This window comes from Tupaia chinensis, unplaced genomic scaffold (genome assembly GCF_000334495.1).
Source record: "Tupaia chinensis unplaced genomic scaffold, TupChi_1.0 Scaffold000052_1, whole genome shotgun sequence".
Classification (NCBI taxonomy): domain Eukaryota; kingdom Metazoa; phylum Chordata; class Mammalia; order Scandentia; family Tupaiidae; genus Tupaia; species Tupaia belangeri.
In genome coordinates, this window is record NW_006159510.1 from 1,311,561 (window position 1) to 1,328,307 (window position 16,747).

The 16,747-nt window shown below is 36.8% G+C and overlaps 2 long non-coding RNA genes across 2 annotated transcripts in view; both read right to left on the minus strand.

Annotated features, from left to right (window-relative positions):
- LOC102485081 (uncharacterized) overlaps positions 1-3,144 on the minus strand; it is a 4,229-nt gene extending 1,085 nt beyond the window's left edge. The window contains exon 1 of the long non-coding RNA XR_333448.1: positions 3,066-3,144. This is a non-coding gene — a long non-coding RNA (uncharacterized LOC102485081). The remainder of the gene's footprint in view (positions 1-3,065) is intronic.
- The window catches only part of LOC102484807 (uncharacterized), a 272,769-nt gene that overhangs the window by 26,682 nt on the left and 229,340 nt on the right, over positions 1-16,747 (minus strand). The gene's annotated exons all lie outside the window — the stretch shown is intronic.

The window sequence follows — 16,747 nt, forward strand, 5'->3', positions numbered from 1 at the left end:
GATGCATATTAAACATGGACATAATTAAGACTACATGAGAATACATAAGACTACTGAAGTCCTGGAATGACTGCAGGGCAACCTCATTCCAGAAAGAGGCAAATATTAATAGTAATACCAAATGTATCATCACTTGTCACAAATGTTCAGCCTTATCTGAGGTTTGGGAGCAAGATTTTAAGTCATATTCTCAAACCTAGTTGTATCAGATGTAGATGGAATTGCATCACAAGAATCTTGCTACAGATTTTAGAAATGGAACTATATAGCCTTTGAGTTAAAAAGAATAAGAAAGTTAATGTTATCCGGCTAAGTACAACAAATGTTATCTCAACAAGGTGACTTTATGAAAACTCATGGGCTTCCAGTAATGGAATAAGTTGGCCTAGAGTAATAAAAGTAAATAGTGGGTTCTTCATGTCTTGTGGATTCAGTCAGTTAGTTAAATGGAGTCCCTGCTGGGCTTGTTTCCCTGAGAACCTACTTGATACATGGAAGGACAAGAAAGGTTATTTTTCCATAAGTAGTTTCATTGTTTTGACTTTAATCTGAGGCAAATTATCCTTTTTCAATAAAAGTGAAGAGATTTAATCATGCAGGGTACTTTTCAAAGTCAGAAATATATTATGCCAGCATATTAAAATCACATTCAGCTCTTGTCTCTTGATATATTTAATTATAACATGAATCTTTTCCGTTTATGTAATCCCTAGATAAGACAACTGTGAACTTATTTCCATCTGAGAAAACAGAACCAGGACCTGAGCATTTGTTAAGTCTAAAGCTATGAGCTGTGAGTGACCAAGACCTAACGATGTATTTATTTTTCAGTGAATGCTCCTTAACAGCTTCCAGTAATGAGTAATCATCACAATGAGTTTGTATCAATGTCAAGTAAAAGTACAAATTAGTACTGAAAGGAAAATGTTAAAGTTTTTATAAATCTACTGCCTAATTTCTATTAAATCTAATGTAACAATCCTTATTTGATCCAACAGCAGTTTCTCAGCAAATTTCTGAAATAAATACTGTGGTTATCCCATATGACAGACGAAAACTGAGACTCAGAACAATTAATAAATGTTAGAGACAGAATTTATATTCATGTATTTTGGCCTCCCAACTCAACACGGGACTGGGATAGGGGAAGAGCAACAGACAGCTGTAGAGAAAGGCGACTGTAGCCTCTGGTGCAAAGGCAGAAGAAATAAAAAGAAAATATAAAAAGGTTTCTCATCTTTCAGTGGTAAGAAATTTAGACTTATAGTTATTTGATTTCTCTAAAATGGCTTGATCTTTCTAATTTGCCCATTATAGATTGTGGTGTGCTATGAGAAGAAGACATTCAGTCATTCAAGTCACAAAAGCCCTTTGTTGGTCATGATGGCAGTGTGAAAGCTACAAGGGAAGCCTTACCCAGGGACTTCTTCAAACTTTTTTTAAAGGGAGAAGACAACATATACCAGCTGGCATGGACAAATGCAGTTCTGACATGAATCAGACTGGGATGTTGAAGATGGTTCTATCTGGAAGTCAAGTCAAAGAAGTCTGCTTTCTCAACTCTGGAGTCAATTGGAAGTCAAGTATCTGCAGGAGTCTAAGATGAGGTGGAGAAAAGAGTAGGAAACAACAAAAGCTTCCATGAAGCACGTCTGCAATAATGAAGCAGTGTGAAATAGAAGGATTTGCACTAAGTAATGCAGTAGTCAGTGACAAAGAGAAGAAAGACTAGGTACACATCTAATAAGATAGCTCAAACCAAAGGCATAAAGGACTCTGTATGTGTGTGTGTGTGTGTGTGTGTATACTCATGGCATGTTGAAAGGTCAGACATTTACTTAAAAGGGCCAGGAAAGAACTAAAGCTGAAAATATACTTTTCATCTAGAATAGAAATAAGAAAGGAATCTGGAGTGTATGAACATTTTGTCAAATGAATTCAGGTAGGCCTAGGATGTAGAACTTAAACTATAATTTTACAAAAATTAATTAATAAAATTAATTTCTATTAATGACCAATAAGTAATATGTATCCTGAGGCTTTTAAAATTATAATAATTTTTTTAAAATTATGATAAAGCATTTTGGCAGTCAGTGAAACTGCTCTACATATATTTAGAGTGACATATGACAAAAAATTACTTATGCAATGTAAAGATCAAACATCGTAACAAGACTACAGTAAAGTGAGGGGACCTGGTGTTTAAGTTGGTGCGGGAAAGATTGTCCATGGAAAAATTCATGCCTATTACCTAGAGTCATTGAATTTTAGTGTGAAGTTGGAGTGGTAAAGATCAGAGACAAAGGTAACACAAATGCATATATGCATAAATGCAGAGGGACAAAGCGAACAAATTCTGGACCTTTCCTAGTAAGGACTTTTCAAATCTCATAATAAGTGATGATTTGGGGAATTTCAGTCTTTTTTTTGGAGGGTTTTTCTTTTTTTTTTTTTTTCCTATAGAGCGTGTGCACTCGCCAGACAGACAGAGAGAGACATAGAGACAGAAAGCGAGAAATCACCCCACAGGGGGGATGGCCATGCCACAACCCCTTCTCCTCCATTCTCCTCGGCATGCACGCACACGCGCCCGGCGTGAGTTTAAGCCACCAGGTCCAGGACTCGAACCGTGGTCGGCTACATGGGAGTCCAGCGACATAGCCATTACGCTAACTGCTGGTCCTGGGGAATTTCAGTCTTGAACTCTATCGATCCCACTGAAGTTTGTTTCCCAAGTCACACAACTTATTGTACATCAAGTCTCGTTTTAGCCACACATGCACCACCATCAGCTGATCTTCAAAGACCCATGAATGACAGAAAGAAATATTCCACAACGTAAGATATGGCATTAACCACCACAAGTGTCTTAAAAAATCAAATGTCAGATGCCAGAGAATAATTATTGCACTTTACAGGTTCTTTGTTAATATGTATTTCCTGATTTCCTCAAATCTGTTTGTTCTTTAAGTTTTAAAATAGAAAGCCTGGTTCAGATGCAAAAAGCTTAGTTTATTCTAAGACCATTCTAAGACTATCCTAGAAACATACAACTCCACACTTACAGGCAGATCTTGCTTATCCCTGGACAACAGCCTCTCTGAATTCCCTGAATCATAAACTCTATTTATAAACCAATTATCGAAGAAGATGAAGCATCTATAATCTGCTAGAGAAACTTCATTCCCTGCAAAAAAGTATAGGGGAGGAAAAACATTTTAATTAATTTAGCATTTTCTTTGTTACTTTTCTTTTAAATGGAGAGAGTATTTTTAAAGTTTCATCTATAAAATTAGAGGAGATAGTTACAACTACAAAAAACACTAAAAGCATCCATCAAATGGAATAGAATTTATGGGCAAAACCTCCAAAACAAAGATCTCAAGTCACTTTGAAATATTTAATAAATCATTAAGTTTTGAAAAACTGTGGGAAGGACTGCTGCCATACACAGACACTGTGTTACGATGAAAGTATATTTTGTTATCTTTAATGTTGCTTAGCTATGAGGCAGAACAGTCGCCAGTGGGGAAGTTATGGAGAAGAAGATATTGACTAAACAGAAAGAAGAATATTATCACCTTCATCAGTCAGTGATGAAATAGATTACCATGGAAGAGACCATCAGATTAGCCAAAGGGGTGGCTGTCAAAAGGATGCAGAGGGACTTTTTCTCATTAAGAGGAAGTTGAATTAAGTAACTTAACAGGTCTATTCAATGATATTTTGATGCACATTTTATGAAGTACACACTATATTGTATAGTAATAAACACTGCTATGCACCTTCTCTTTGACAGGCATTGCAACATGGATCTACAGTGCCCTATGCAAAACCATTGAGACCCTGTGTATTTCAGAAATCTTTTTTGTTTTATGATTTTCAAATGATTACATAGTGTAATCACTATATTTTACATAGCACTTCCAGCAGGGGCTGGAGCAGTAATCTCTCTGTTTTTAATTTAAATTGTTATTTTTATAAAGCAGAATTACAGAACTATTTTTAACAGAGAACTTTACATTCTTTTGTCTGTTTAATTATGAAATGCATTAATATTTCTGTACCTGAATGTATACATATTCAAAATAAAAGACATAAAAATATTGGTAGTATTATGTAAATTCTGATCAGTTTTTTTCTACCAAATAATTTTTGGTGTCAAACCTATAAATATGACTGTGTTTTCAAATATGCATGCTTTTTTTTTTTTTAAGTTTTTGCTATAAGTTGCGTGCTCACTGGAGACAGAAAGAAAGTGAGAGGAAAAGCAAGAAATCGCCTTTCAGGGAATATGACCATGCTGCAATCTCTTCTCTTCCATTCTCTTCCTGGGATTTTGGTCACATGCTCACACATGCCCAGTGTGATTTTCAAGCTGCCTGGTCTAGGACTTGAATCTAATCAGCCAAGTGGGAGTCCAGCACCTTAGCCACTATGCCACCTGCTGGCCCTCAGAAATGCATGTCTTATATTGTAGAATCAGACATCACAATGTTTAACACTGGCCTCACCAGACAAAAGTGTTCTTGGGAAACTATGTAGCAGTTTCTTTACATGTATACAAACTTGCATATTTCTTTAGGATGTTATGATGGAAAAATGCTAAGAGATGTGCCTTATGTAATAGAAAATTTTGAAATTTATGACTGGAAATGAAAAGTGCTATACTTTTGGTTATTGATCTCTTATCAGATAATTTGGAAATATTTTCTCCCATTCTGTAGTTTGTCTATTGGCTATATCAATTGTTTCCTTTGTTGTGCAGAAGCTTTTTAGTTTAATGTAATCTCATTTGTCTATGTATGCTTTTGTTGTCTATGTTTTTGAGGTCTTATTTAAAAATCTTTGCTAAGACTAATGTTCTGAAGTATAATATTTACCCTGTGTTTTCCTGTAGTAGGTATCGTTTCAGATCTACATCTAACTCTTTAATTCATTAGGATTATTTTTTCTGTATGGTGAGAGATAGAGGTCAAGTTTCTCTCTTCTGTAACAGAGTAAAGTAATTCTAGTTGGTAATAGTTCAAAGTATACTTAATAATAGCTAGAAAAGAGAATTTTGAATGTTTACAAATCAAAGTGATAACAAATGTTTGTGGTGGTTCGAATGTGTATTGACCTGATTTGACCATTATACATTGTATTCATATGTTGAAAAACACATCATACATCATAACTATGTATAATTGTTATATGCCAATGAAAAAACATAATTAAACAAAAAGTGTCATATTTTTATTGAAGTCATAGGAAATATCACAACATACTGGAGGATACATGCAGTACTTCCCAAAGTAACAGTTCTTTGAAGCAATATTTTTGTAGCTGTTTGTTTGTACCCAATACTGCATACTCTAATTTTCTTAAATTAAATTACACATTGGTGAAAGGAAAATTTAGTTAAGAAATGAAAATAATTTTGAGTCACTTGGAAGACTTCTATGAAAGGAAACTTTTGACTCCACTACTGTAATACTTAAAAATAGGGTAGAATTAGGAATTTTGACTCTCAGAAAGTCCTATCCAGCAGCAGGCATGGGAAACAATGACCTCAAGAACTAATTTTCTCGTGTTCTTAAGAATTCATGATTCTGTCATTTGGAGTGGCAGATGACAAATTATTAATAATGATGGTAATAATAAAATAATGACAATAGCAATAACAACTGTAATAAAACCAAAGACAAACCTCATAGGGGTGAATTGCCAATTAAACAAGACAAATATGTACCTCATATAGTTTGTGCTTAATGAGGTGATTCATGTTTCACCAGTTTTTAGAATATCCTGTTATATTTGTTTGCAAATTATTTTCCAAAACAGGATGTTTTTCTTGTCCTATAATTGTTGCCATGGAAAAGAAAGCAGTGTTTTGAAATAGGCTGGTATCACCTACTGGAAGAAAAGAACAGTCTCCATGATAAGACCTTTCTATCAACAGCAAAGTCATGTAATTCTGAGATGAATTCAGGAGCTGAAGGCCAAATGTGGCTCTCTGTAAACCAGATTTCCTGGCTGGATTAAGCACTCAGCGATGCAGAGCAGACCCCAAATGTTATTGCAAGCAAAATCCTATTTTAATCTGCCCTCCTGACTCTTGGAATGTTAAATTCAACTGCAGTTTAGAACCTTCCAGTCTTCTGATCTGCCTTCAAAGTGGGCTTATTTTTGAAATAGAATCTGCTTACTTTAAGATTCGACATTTTCCAACATTATTTTTTAAGATAGGCATGTTAAGCATGCTTGCTGATAAGTGAAAAGGCAATTTTTTATTCCCTTGAGATCCTGTATTTATGAGAGTTGGGAGGCAGGAGAAAATGACGTGAAATGTGTAAACGTATAGGAGAATGTTCGGCATTCCAGCAGCAAGTGGGGTCTGTGTATGAGTCAGTGGTAACTAGTATGGGTGGGTGCCTGGTGGGATTGGACCTCGCACTAGCAAATCACAGATCTTTATTGCTGAGAGCGACCTGATAGATTTACAACCCACTACAAAACAGCAGGGAAGGAAAACCACTGCCTTGAAATGTAGGCTTGATTATTTATTATGCCTTCCACAATGAAACTTCTTTAAGTGTTTACATCTTTGCTGAGATCCCAGACAATCCTTCTCATTGGAGAGGTTTTGACCTGAAAATGACCACTTGGAAACAGACAAAACCAGAACTTAGTATTGAGAAAACAAGGAGCGAAGAGAAGCCAGCTCAGAAACTACAAGTATTTAAAGGGTGACCTACGCACGTGTGTGCACTGCTCTTTGCATGACTGCAGATGCCTCTTTACAGAGAGCCGCAGATTCATCACGACCTGGTGAAATTTGACATCTTTGCAGAAGGTATAGGGAAGAGGAGCAGTTCTGAGAAACTGCTGCACCCTGCCCACAGGTCTTTGTTCTTTCAGATCATGATGGATTGTTAGGTGTGTGACTATGCAGTAAAGCCTTCTATTCAGCCTTGTAAAGTTAATTCCATTCTCCATGTTGTAACTCAGTTCATAAGTTTGTGACCTTCTGTGGAAAAGTCCTGGCTTATTTTGCCTCTGTGATTATTATCATGCTCCTCTGTGGTTGCTTTCATCTGAGGAACTTCAAGTACCTTCTAAACAATAATTAGGCACACCACTATGTGGCCTTTTCAATTGAGTAAATGAGGGACAATCAACCTGGAACTATCTGAATCTTAATAACTTGTACAGGGCCACATAGTAGTTAGTGACAAACCAGGAAGAACCGTGGTCCACTGTCCAATGCTGAATCCCTTATCCTGGTCTGTTGGCACTAACAAATTGAAAAAAAGAGAAAGTGCTATTTAATTCTGTTTTTAAAAATAATTTTACGAACATACTTAGAAAATGATAATTTCCTGAGTTTTATCAGTCTTAAATGGGGAAGGAGATGAAGAAGCAAGGGAAAAGTGATGGAAAAAGAAGCTCTGAAAAGGGGGAAAATGAGAAATAGGACATGTCATTGGAAAACGTTGGAGTAAGTGTCTTATTCTTCACTTCATTTGACAATATATTTACCTTCCTGGAGATGAAGTGCCCAAAATGCCCTAATTTTTTACCTCCGTTCTGAGTAAGAACTGTTCTACTGGCTGGGCTAGCTGGAGATTGGGTGGTTGTATTGGCTGAATCTCATATGGTGAATTGTGCAGTACAAGTCCTGGACCCAGCAGTGTATGGTATGTACCTGTGTACATGCCCAAAATCTTGAGTAGAGAATAGAAAAGAAAGGATTATGGAATGACCATCCTCCCTGTTGGTGGTGCTTTCTCACTTTTTCTCTCTCCCTCTTTCTGTCTCCTTTGGGAACATATAACCTGTAGCAAAATTTAAAAAAAAAAAAAAAAAGGAGTCCTTTACTGGCCTGTTACCCCCAAAATGACTTCCTGTTTTATCTCTCCCTTCTCCACCAAAACTTCTAATCCCAAGATCTTTCTGGCTTGGGGTGCTTAGATTAGATGCAATATTAGAACAAAATGTAAAGAAATTCACCCTAACTAAAAATAACTGTAAGTCTTTAGAGGAGATGTCATTGCCTAGTTCTTGGAAGGAGTTTACTAGATGTAAGTTAAGAAGATGGAAAGAAGGGAAGAAGGAGGGAAGGAAAAAAAAAAGAGAGATAAAGGAAAGGAGGAAGGGGAGAAGGAAGGGAAGAAAGAGAGAATGTAGAGAAAGAAGGAAAATGATAGACGAATAATAGTATAGGGAGTGTTTAAAAAGCCCAGTTGAGGGGCTGGCAGATGGCATGGTAGTTAAGGAAGCTGGACTCCCACATGGCCAACCATTGTTCTAGTCTTGGCTCTGATGACTTGACTTCTCATTTTCCCCCTCTCTTTCTCTCTCTCTCTCACTCTGTCCCTCCCTGGTCAAATTTAAAGAAAGAAAGAAAGAAAGAAAGAAAGAAAGAAAGAAAGAAAGAAAGAAAGAAAGAAAGAAAGAAAGAAAGGAAGGAAGGAAGGAAGGAAGGAAGGAAGGAAGGAAGGAAGGAGAAAGAGAGAGAGAGAGGGAGGGAGGGAGGGAGGGAGGGAGGAAGGAAGGAAGGAAGAAAGAAAGAAAGAAAGAAAGTCAAGATCATTCTTTAAAAAACAAAAAAGTCTAGTTGAGACAAGTGGTATTTGTCCCTGGAATACCAGGAGAGTTCAAACATATGTAAGTAAATAAATATGATACACCACATTAACAGAATGAAGGATGAAAATGATATGATCGTCCCGACAGATGTAGATAAAGCATTTGACAAAACTTATAATCTATTCTTTCATGATTAAAAAACTCTCAGCAAATTATTTATCAAAGGAATGAATTTAAACACGATAAAGGGCATATGACACACCCACAGCTAACATCACATTGAATGGTGAAAGACAGCTCTTCTCAGAGGTGGAAAAAGGCAAGGATTCCCACTCTCACCACTTCTAGTCAATATAGTACTGAAAGTTCTAGTTAGAGCAATCAGAAACAAATAAGAAATAAAAGGCATCCAAATCATAAAAGAGTAAGTGGAATTGTCTCTTCTTGAAATGATGTTATTTGGTGTATAGAACACCACCAAAATTCTTTTAGAACTAATAAATGAATTCAGCAAAGTTGCAGGATACACACTTAATATACACAATACAGTAACTACACTAACAACAAAAATAAATTTTCAAAACTCCTATTACAAATTTGTAACATCATAAAAAATAAAATGCATAGGCATAAATTCATTCAAGGAGGAGAAAATTCTGTACAGTAAGATCTTTAAAATATTTATGAAATAAGTTTCAGTAGATATGAATAATTAGAATGGCATTCTACATTCATAGATTGAAGGGATTAATATCATTTAAATGCTTATACTATTCAAAGTGATCGACAAATTCCAAACAGTATGGCATCATCATAAAAACAGAGCCCAGTGGAACAGACTAGAGAGTCCAAAAATAAGTCTACACATGCATAGTCTGCTAATTGTTGACAAGATGCCCAGAATACACAGGGGTAATAATAGATTACTCAATGAAAGGTGCTGGGGGCCGGCCCCATAGCCTAATGGATAAAGGGACCAGAAGGCAATATGGTTTTTAAGGCACTGGACTCCCACATAGCCAACCACAATCTGAGTCCTGGGGGAAGGGGTGTGATTTCTCACTTTCTCTCACACTCTCTCTCCAGTGAGCACATGTGTCCCATGACCAAAACCTTAAAAAAAAAAAAAAAAACTCCAGTTGCATGTGCATGCAAACCCAAGGTCATGACAGAGTGGAGAAATGTAGAACAAATTGTGACATGGCCATGCTCCATTAGAGGAAGTTTTTTCTCTTCTCTCAATGTCTCTCTGGTGAGCACATAAACCCTCTGCCAGTTTGTAAAATAAATAAGCGAATAAAGGGTGCTAATAAAACTGAATATCCACAAGTAAAGAATAAAATCAGACCCTTACCTCATAAAATACACAAAACTCAATTTAAAACAGATTAAAGAGTTAAATATAAGACCAGAAACTGTAAATATCTTAGAAGAAAACACTTGGAAAAAGCTCATTCTTACTTATTGGTCTTTGCAATGACATTTTTGGATATGATACAAAAGTACAGATAATAAAATAAAAACAAAAAAGTGGGAATATGTCTAACCATAGGATCTCTACATGACAAAGGAAAAAAATAAATAAAAGGCAACCTGTGGCATGGGAAAAATATGCAAAATATACATTTATATAGTATTAACATCTAACATGTACAAGAAAATCATACGACTCTATAGCAAGAAGAAATAAAATAAATAACCCACTAACAGATTGGCAAAGAACTTGAATAACTCTTTCTCCAAAGAAGACATACCAAAGACAAAAAAAGTGTTTGAAAGGGTACTCTATATCACTAATTATCAAGAAATCAAAATAACAGTGAAATATAACTTCATATCAGTTTATTAAAAAAAAAAAAAACTTTGGGGACCAGCAGATGACATAATAGTTACATTGCTGGACTCCTATGTAATCAACCAAGGTTCAAGTCCCAGATCCGGGGGCTTGAAACTCACACCATGAATGCATGTGTGCATGCATGTCCAGAATCCTGAGAGGAGAGTGGAGGAGAAGGGATTGCAGCATGGCCATCTCCCCTGGGAGGGTTATTTCTTGCTTTCTGTCTCTGTCTCTCCAGCAAGTTGTACGCACCCTATAGCGAATATCTAAAGAAAAAAAAATACTTTAATGTTGCCAAGGATGTGCAGAAAAAGGAAACCTTGTACATTGTTAGTAGGAGTGCAAATTGGCATAAATACTATGAAAAACAGTAGGGGGGGGGTCCTACAAAGAGTAAAAGTAATAGTACCTTATGATCCCATGAGGCATCCAAAAAAAAGGAAATCAATATTTCAAGGAAATGTCTGCACCCCCATATCCATTGCAGCACAATTCACAATAGCTGAGATATGGAATCAATCTAAATATCCATCAGTGAGTTAATAGACCAAGAAAATATGGTATATCCACACAACAAAATGTTATTCAGCCAAAAAAATGATATCTTGTCATTTGCAACAATACAGATGAATCTGGAAGACATTATGCTAAATTAAACCACATACAGAAAAACAAATACTATATGGTCTCACTTATATGTGGGATTCCAAATAATTAGACTCTAGAAGCAGAAAATAGAATGGTGGTTACCAATGGTTGAGGGGAGGGGTAATGGAAAGATGATGGTCAAAGTATACCAAGTTTCTGCTTTGCAAGATGAATACTGTCTAGAGATCTACAGCACAGCATAGTACTTACAGCTAACAATACTGTACAATACACTCAAAATTACCAAGAGCACAGATCACGTTAACTGTTCATAAAACAATGACAACAAAAACCCAATACTACTACTACTAATAAAGGGGATGGGTACCAGCAGTTAGCGTAATGGCTATGTTGCTGAACTCCCATGTAGTCGACCGTGGTTCAAGTCCTAGACCTGGTGGCTTAAACTCATGCCAGGTGTATGTGCGTGCATACCCAAGATCCTGAGAAAAGAATGGAGGAGAAGGGATTGTGGCATGGCCATCCCCCCCAGAGGGGGGGGGGGGATTTCTGGCTTTCTGTCTCTCTGTCTGTCTCTGTCTTTCTAGCGAGCGCACTGGCCCTATAGCAAAAACCTCTCAAAAAAAAAAAAAAAAGTGGCATGTATGCACTGTGGAATAATATTTAGCCATAAGAAACAATGAGACCCTAGCATTTGATACAGAGTGGACAAGTATGAAAGATTTAACGCTAAGCAAAGCAAGCCAGACTATAAAATATATGTATATTGTGTGTTCCTGCTTAATATGTACCAAACGTCTGCTCTCTGTGGCAGAAACAGAGACTGGAAGGTGTAATAGCAGGAAAGACAACTGTAGATACTAGAGACAATACAGGAGAGGATGGGCAGTGGAGAGTGGAAAAAAGGGAATCAGAAAAGAAAAACATTTATCAGACATAAAAATGAAAAGTTATCTTTTGATGATAGTGTATATAGCTATATCTTTGACTTGACTAATATGTAGTGTATTCATACTGGGGAAAAAAACAATATGTACGCTGTAATGTTGTGTAGTGATTGAACATAATAAAAAAGGTAAAAAACAGTCTATCTTGGGACATTGATTTCCTTCTGTTGCTGCAGGAGCATACTGCTAAAAAAAAATTATTCATCTAGCCTAGCTACAGTGGCTTAAGTGGAAGTGTGCCCTTGCACTATAGCTGAGATAGCATGGGAGGCCTAGGATAAAAAAAGACTTAATTTTTTTGTTTTCTTTAGTTTCTATTACAATCATTGTTCATCAGTGTTTTAATGCTCTGAGTACTAATCTCTCATTGGTGTGCACATTTCCCAGTTAGTTGTCTGCAAGAGAATAATGCTTACTGAGGGGTTTCCAAATATGCTGCCCCAAATCATGCAACTTGGGCATACTGATTATTTTAAACTAAAAAAAAAAGCATGTGTTGATCCAAGAAAAACTCTTACCACCCCTTCAACTGTCTAAAATAAAGTGCAAATGTCCTTTTTTGTAAAAGAACTTTACATTTATAAAGAAACTTTCCAGTAATAGGTGATCTGTATCAGAAAAGAACTACTCTAAGACAACTTTTATCACCTGTGAGACTCTTATCTGCTTTTATGCAACCTTTATCAACGAGGCATCTACTCCCCTCACCTTTCATTACCTCCACCGGCCCCCAATCCCAGTACCTTTCTGTAAGGATGACATGTACGTCTCAATCATATGGCTGCTTCTTTGAGTCTTATATTTTTGTAAGATCCCCATGCATACATATGTTATTAAAATGGTTTTCTCCCATTGATCTGTCTTATGTCAGTTTAATTCTGTAGACCAGCCATAGACCCTTAAGTGGTAGAAATAAGCGATTTCCCCCCTCTAAAATTCCAAACAGCCCATGTGTAGGACTCAATTAGCCAGGGATCTCTGTGCAGACAGAACAGGTTGTGCTACTTTAATTCTCCTACAGCTTCTTTGCACCCATCTGCTGCTTTAGTTTAAGCTTTCCAGTGAAAGTTGTCCTAAGAAACTCAAAGGAAAACTACGGTGTCTCAAGAAAATGAATTAGTTAAAGCCTATGCACATAAAAAAAAAAAAACCTTCAAATGTTGGTTTGGGGCCCTTCTGTTAAAATGTTGAGTAAGTCCTTTTTGTCCTATTTTTCTCACTCTTCAGTGAAGACTGTACACTTGGTCCTCCCTTTCAAGTAGAATCGTAACTGACCTTGAGCTGTTCTCAGCAGTGTATCTCAGGTATTTTAACCCAGACGTTAACATTTGAGTTACAATGCTAAACCCATTATAGGTTTCAGTGTGGTTCTTGCCTGAAATTGCCAATTATGTAGTCCAAAACAAAAACCTACATGTAAACATTTTTCATCAAATGCACTCTATTAGCCTCCTCATTCAAGTCGATTTTTTTTTTCAATTTTAATAACGCCATTATGAACAACAATCAGTTACACTAAGGCTATTTACAATGTTTATGAAATGTTCAAAGGCTCATCTAATAGTGCATTAGCACTTCACCAGCTGGGGTCCTGTTGACAGCCACCAATTAATGGGAATACCTCTAATAAACTCCAGCTCCTTCTTCACATGGACCATATGAAAATGGCATACTATTACCTTCACTGAAATACAATGCAAAAATGCTACAAGAGCAAGTTTATAATGGACAGGTTACTTTTTACTGAATGAGGAGACTGATGGATTTAAATTTATGTTTATTTATTGTTTAACAGAGACAGCCTGAAGGATGGTGCCTCCTTAAAAAGAATAACCACTCCCTCCTACCAGAGTATAGGCACTTTTTTTTTTCCTGGAGCTTCTCTATCCTTGATTTGTCATTTCTTTCATCCTTCATAAGCAAAGCAAATGGCTACTTCCTCTCCTCAAAAGCCCAGGAGGGCTAGAACTTGCTTGATGAGGGTGTAAAGATCCAAAGCAAATTCCAGCTGTATTATGGTTTTCAAAGAGCAGATAGGCATCTGTAAATAATGAGTAAACCTTTAAAATCACTCCATGCCTGGTAGTATTTGTGGAAAGTGGAGCCATCTAGTACTTGGGTTACTCCTCAAGCAGCGAATAGGTCCTTCCCTGGAATCAGCAGAGGTCTCCCTGAGAAAACATCGTGCTTACATTCTGGTATTTCACTAGCACATCTATGCCAGGTTTCTAAAACAAAAGGTCCTAAGGAATTAAAGACTCCTCTCATCTTCATCTTTTATTTTCAATTCAGATTAGTCAGTGCAGTTCAGTGAGCCACTACTGACACTTATGAATTCATTAGTTTTGGTTGTATTGCAACATATTTTCAGGAAAATTAACTTGAAAATCTTCACTGTAAGGAAATTACTAGATTAGGATGGAAGACACCTGGGTTCGAAGTTCAGCTTCACTTTCTGACCTCAGCAAGCCTCCCTTTTCTCAGTTGTAGAGTAGAAATAACAATACCTTCCTCGTGTCCCTTACACAGTAGTTGTAAAGAGCAAATTAAAAAAAAAAAAAAAGTATATGTGAAGGCTATGATTTGAATATGACTCCAAAAATCCATGTGTTAAAATTTGATGACCCACTGTGACACTTTGAAAAGTGATTAGACATCAGGATAAGAACCGTATGGTTGAGTCCTGAGGGAGTTGTAAAGAACTCAACCTCCTGCCATCTGCCATAGTAGCCCTTAGCAAGAAGACCCTCATCAAATGTAGTTCCTGGCACCTTAGGCCTTCCAAAACTGTGAGCTGAATAAATCTCTAATTTCTTTTATTATTTAGGCTCCAGTATTTCTGTTATTAGTAACAGGGTAGAATAGAATATCTACTACATTAAAAAATCCATGGGACCAGCAGTTGGTGTAATGGCTATGTCGCTGGACTTCCATGTAGTTGAACGCAGTTTGAGTCCCGGACCCGGTGGCTTAAAACTCACACTGGGCGCATGTGTGTGCGTGCCCAAGATACTCAGAGGTAGAAGAATAGAGGAGAAGGGATTGTGGCATGGCCATCCCCCCTGATGGGGGGGAGGTGACTTCTCACTTTCTGTCTCCCTGTCTCTCTCTGTCTTTCTGGAAAGTACACATGCCCTATAGCAAAAAACTCTCCAAGAAAAAAAAAAAAAAAGAAAGAAAAATCATAAGGCATCTAAGTAAATGTACTGTTTAATCCTGTCTTCCAGCTCCCCTCCCATAAGTCTAAATTTTCATTAAACCAACTTATATCTTTTCTCCTTTTAAAGATGTCCACCTTCCCTTCCCTGTTATCCTCAATGCTACAATAGAAACTATAAATGTTACAATAGAAAAGGAACATGGATGGTGAAGACTGGAGAAGCCAGTCTCCCTAGAACATGGCTGACTTGGTCAATCTACCCTTGGGGCTATTCTTTCACAGTGCAGAAATAATCGTTTAATTTCTCTGGAAGAATCTTTTTCGCAAGAACACACTCACATCAACCAAACTCAAGGTTTGTGGTGGACCTGTCTTCCTGTCATAAATGTCATCAGTAGGGCCAGACTTCAGATCCCACTATCTGGGAATAAGAAGATGTACACTATAGTCAACAGTTTGATCAATGGAAAAATAATTTGAACAAGAAAAATGGATTGTCTGATAAAATAATAACCAGACTCAGGTAAGAGTAACTCGAGGCCAGAACCCACCAAGGAGACTTGCATTCCACCCAAACCATGCTGTCTCCCATGGAGGTCGTGAAGGAGTTCCCCACTGTGACTTGTTCCCACAGAAAATCACAAATTGCATGTTTTCAAGTCCTAGGAAAATAATTCAGAATAGAAATGAAATGGCAGTTGATTATAAAGTTTTGAGTTGTCAAATACTACTAAAAAGTACAAGAAAAAATTATTACACTTTTACTAATGAGATCAATATCCAGCATACTGACAATACAAAATGCTGGCAAGGATGTGGAGCAAAAGAAATTTTATTTATTGCTGGTGGGAATGAAAATGGTACAGCCACTCTGGAAGACCTTTTGAATGTTTCTTACAAGACTAAACCTACTCCTTCCACATGATCTAGGAATTGAACTCTGATATTGACATAAAAGAGTTTAAAATTACGTCTATGCAAAAACCTGCACTTAGGTGTTTCTAACAGCTGTATTCATAATTGCCAAAATATGGCAGCAATCATGATGTTATTTAGTAGGTGAATAGCTAAATACATTGTGGTACATCTAGACAATGGAATGTTATTCAATGCTTAAAATAAAAGAGGAGCTGGGCCCAGCTGGTGGCATAATGATTTAGGCACTGAACTCCACATTTTGAGTCTCGAACCTGGTAGCTTGCATTCTCACTTTCTCTCCCCTTCTCTCTCACTCTCTGTTTCTTTCTGGTGAACATACATGCCTTTATAGTAAATTTTAAAATAATAATAAAAAACAAAATAAAATAAATATTTTTTTAAAATTAAAAAAGTTATCAACCCATGAAAAGACATCCAAGAATTTTAAATGCATGTAACTAAGCAAAAGAAGCCAGTCTGAAAAGACTACACACCATTTGATTCTAACCATATGACATTCTAGAAAAGACAAACTTAGGAAGACAGTAAACAAGAGAATGGCTGCTAGGGCTTGGGGAAAGAAGAGATACGAAGGTTGAGGACCAGGAATTCTTTTTTTTTTTTTTTGGAGGGGTTTTTGCTATAAGGCATGTGCGCTCCCCAGAGAGACAGGGGGGGAGAACGAGACACAGAAAGCAA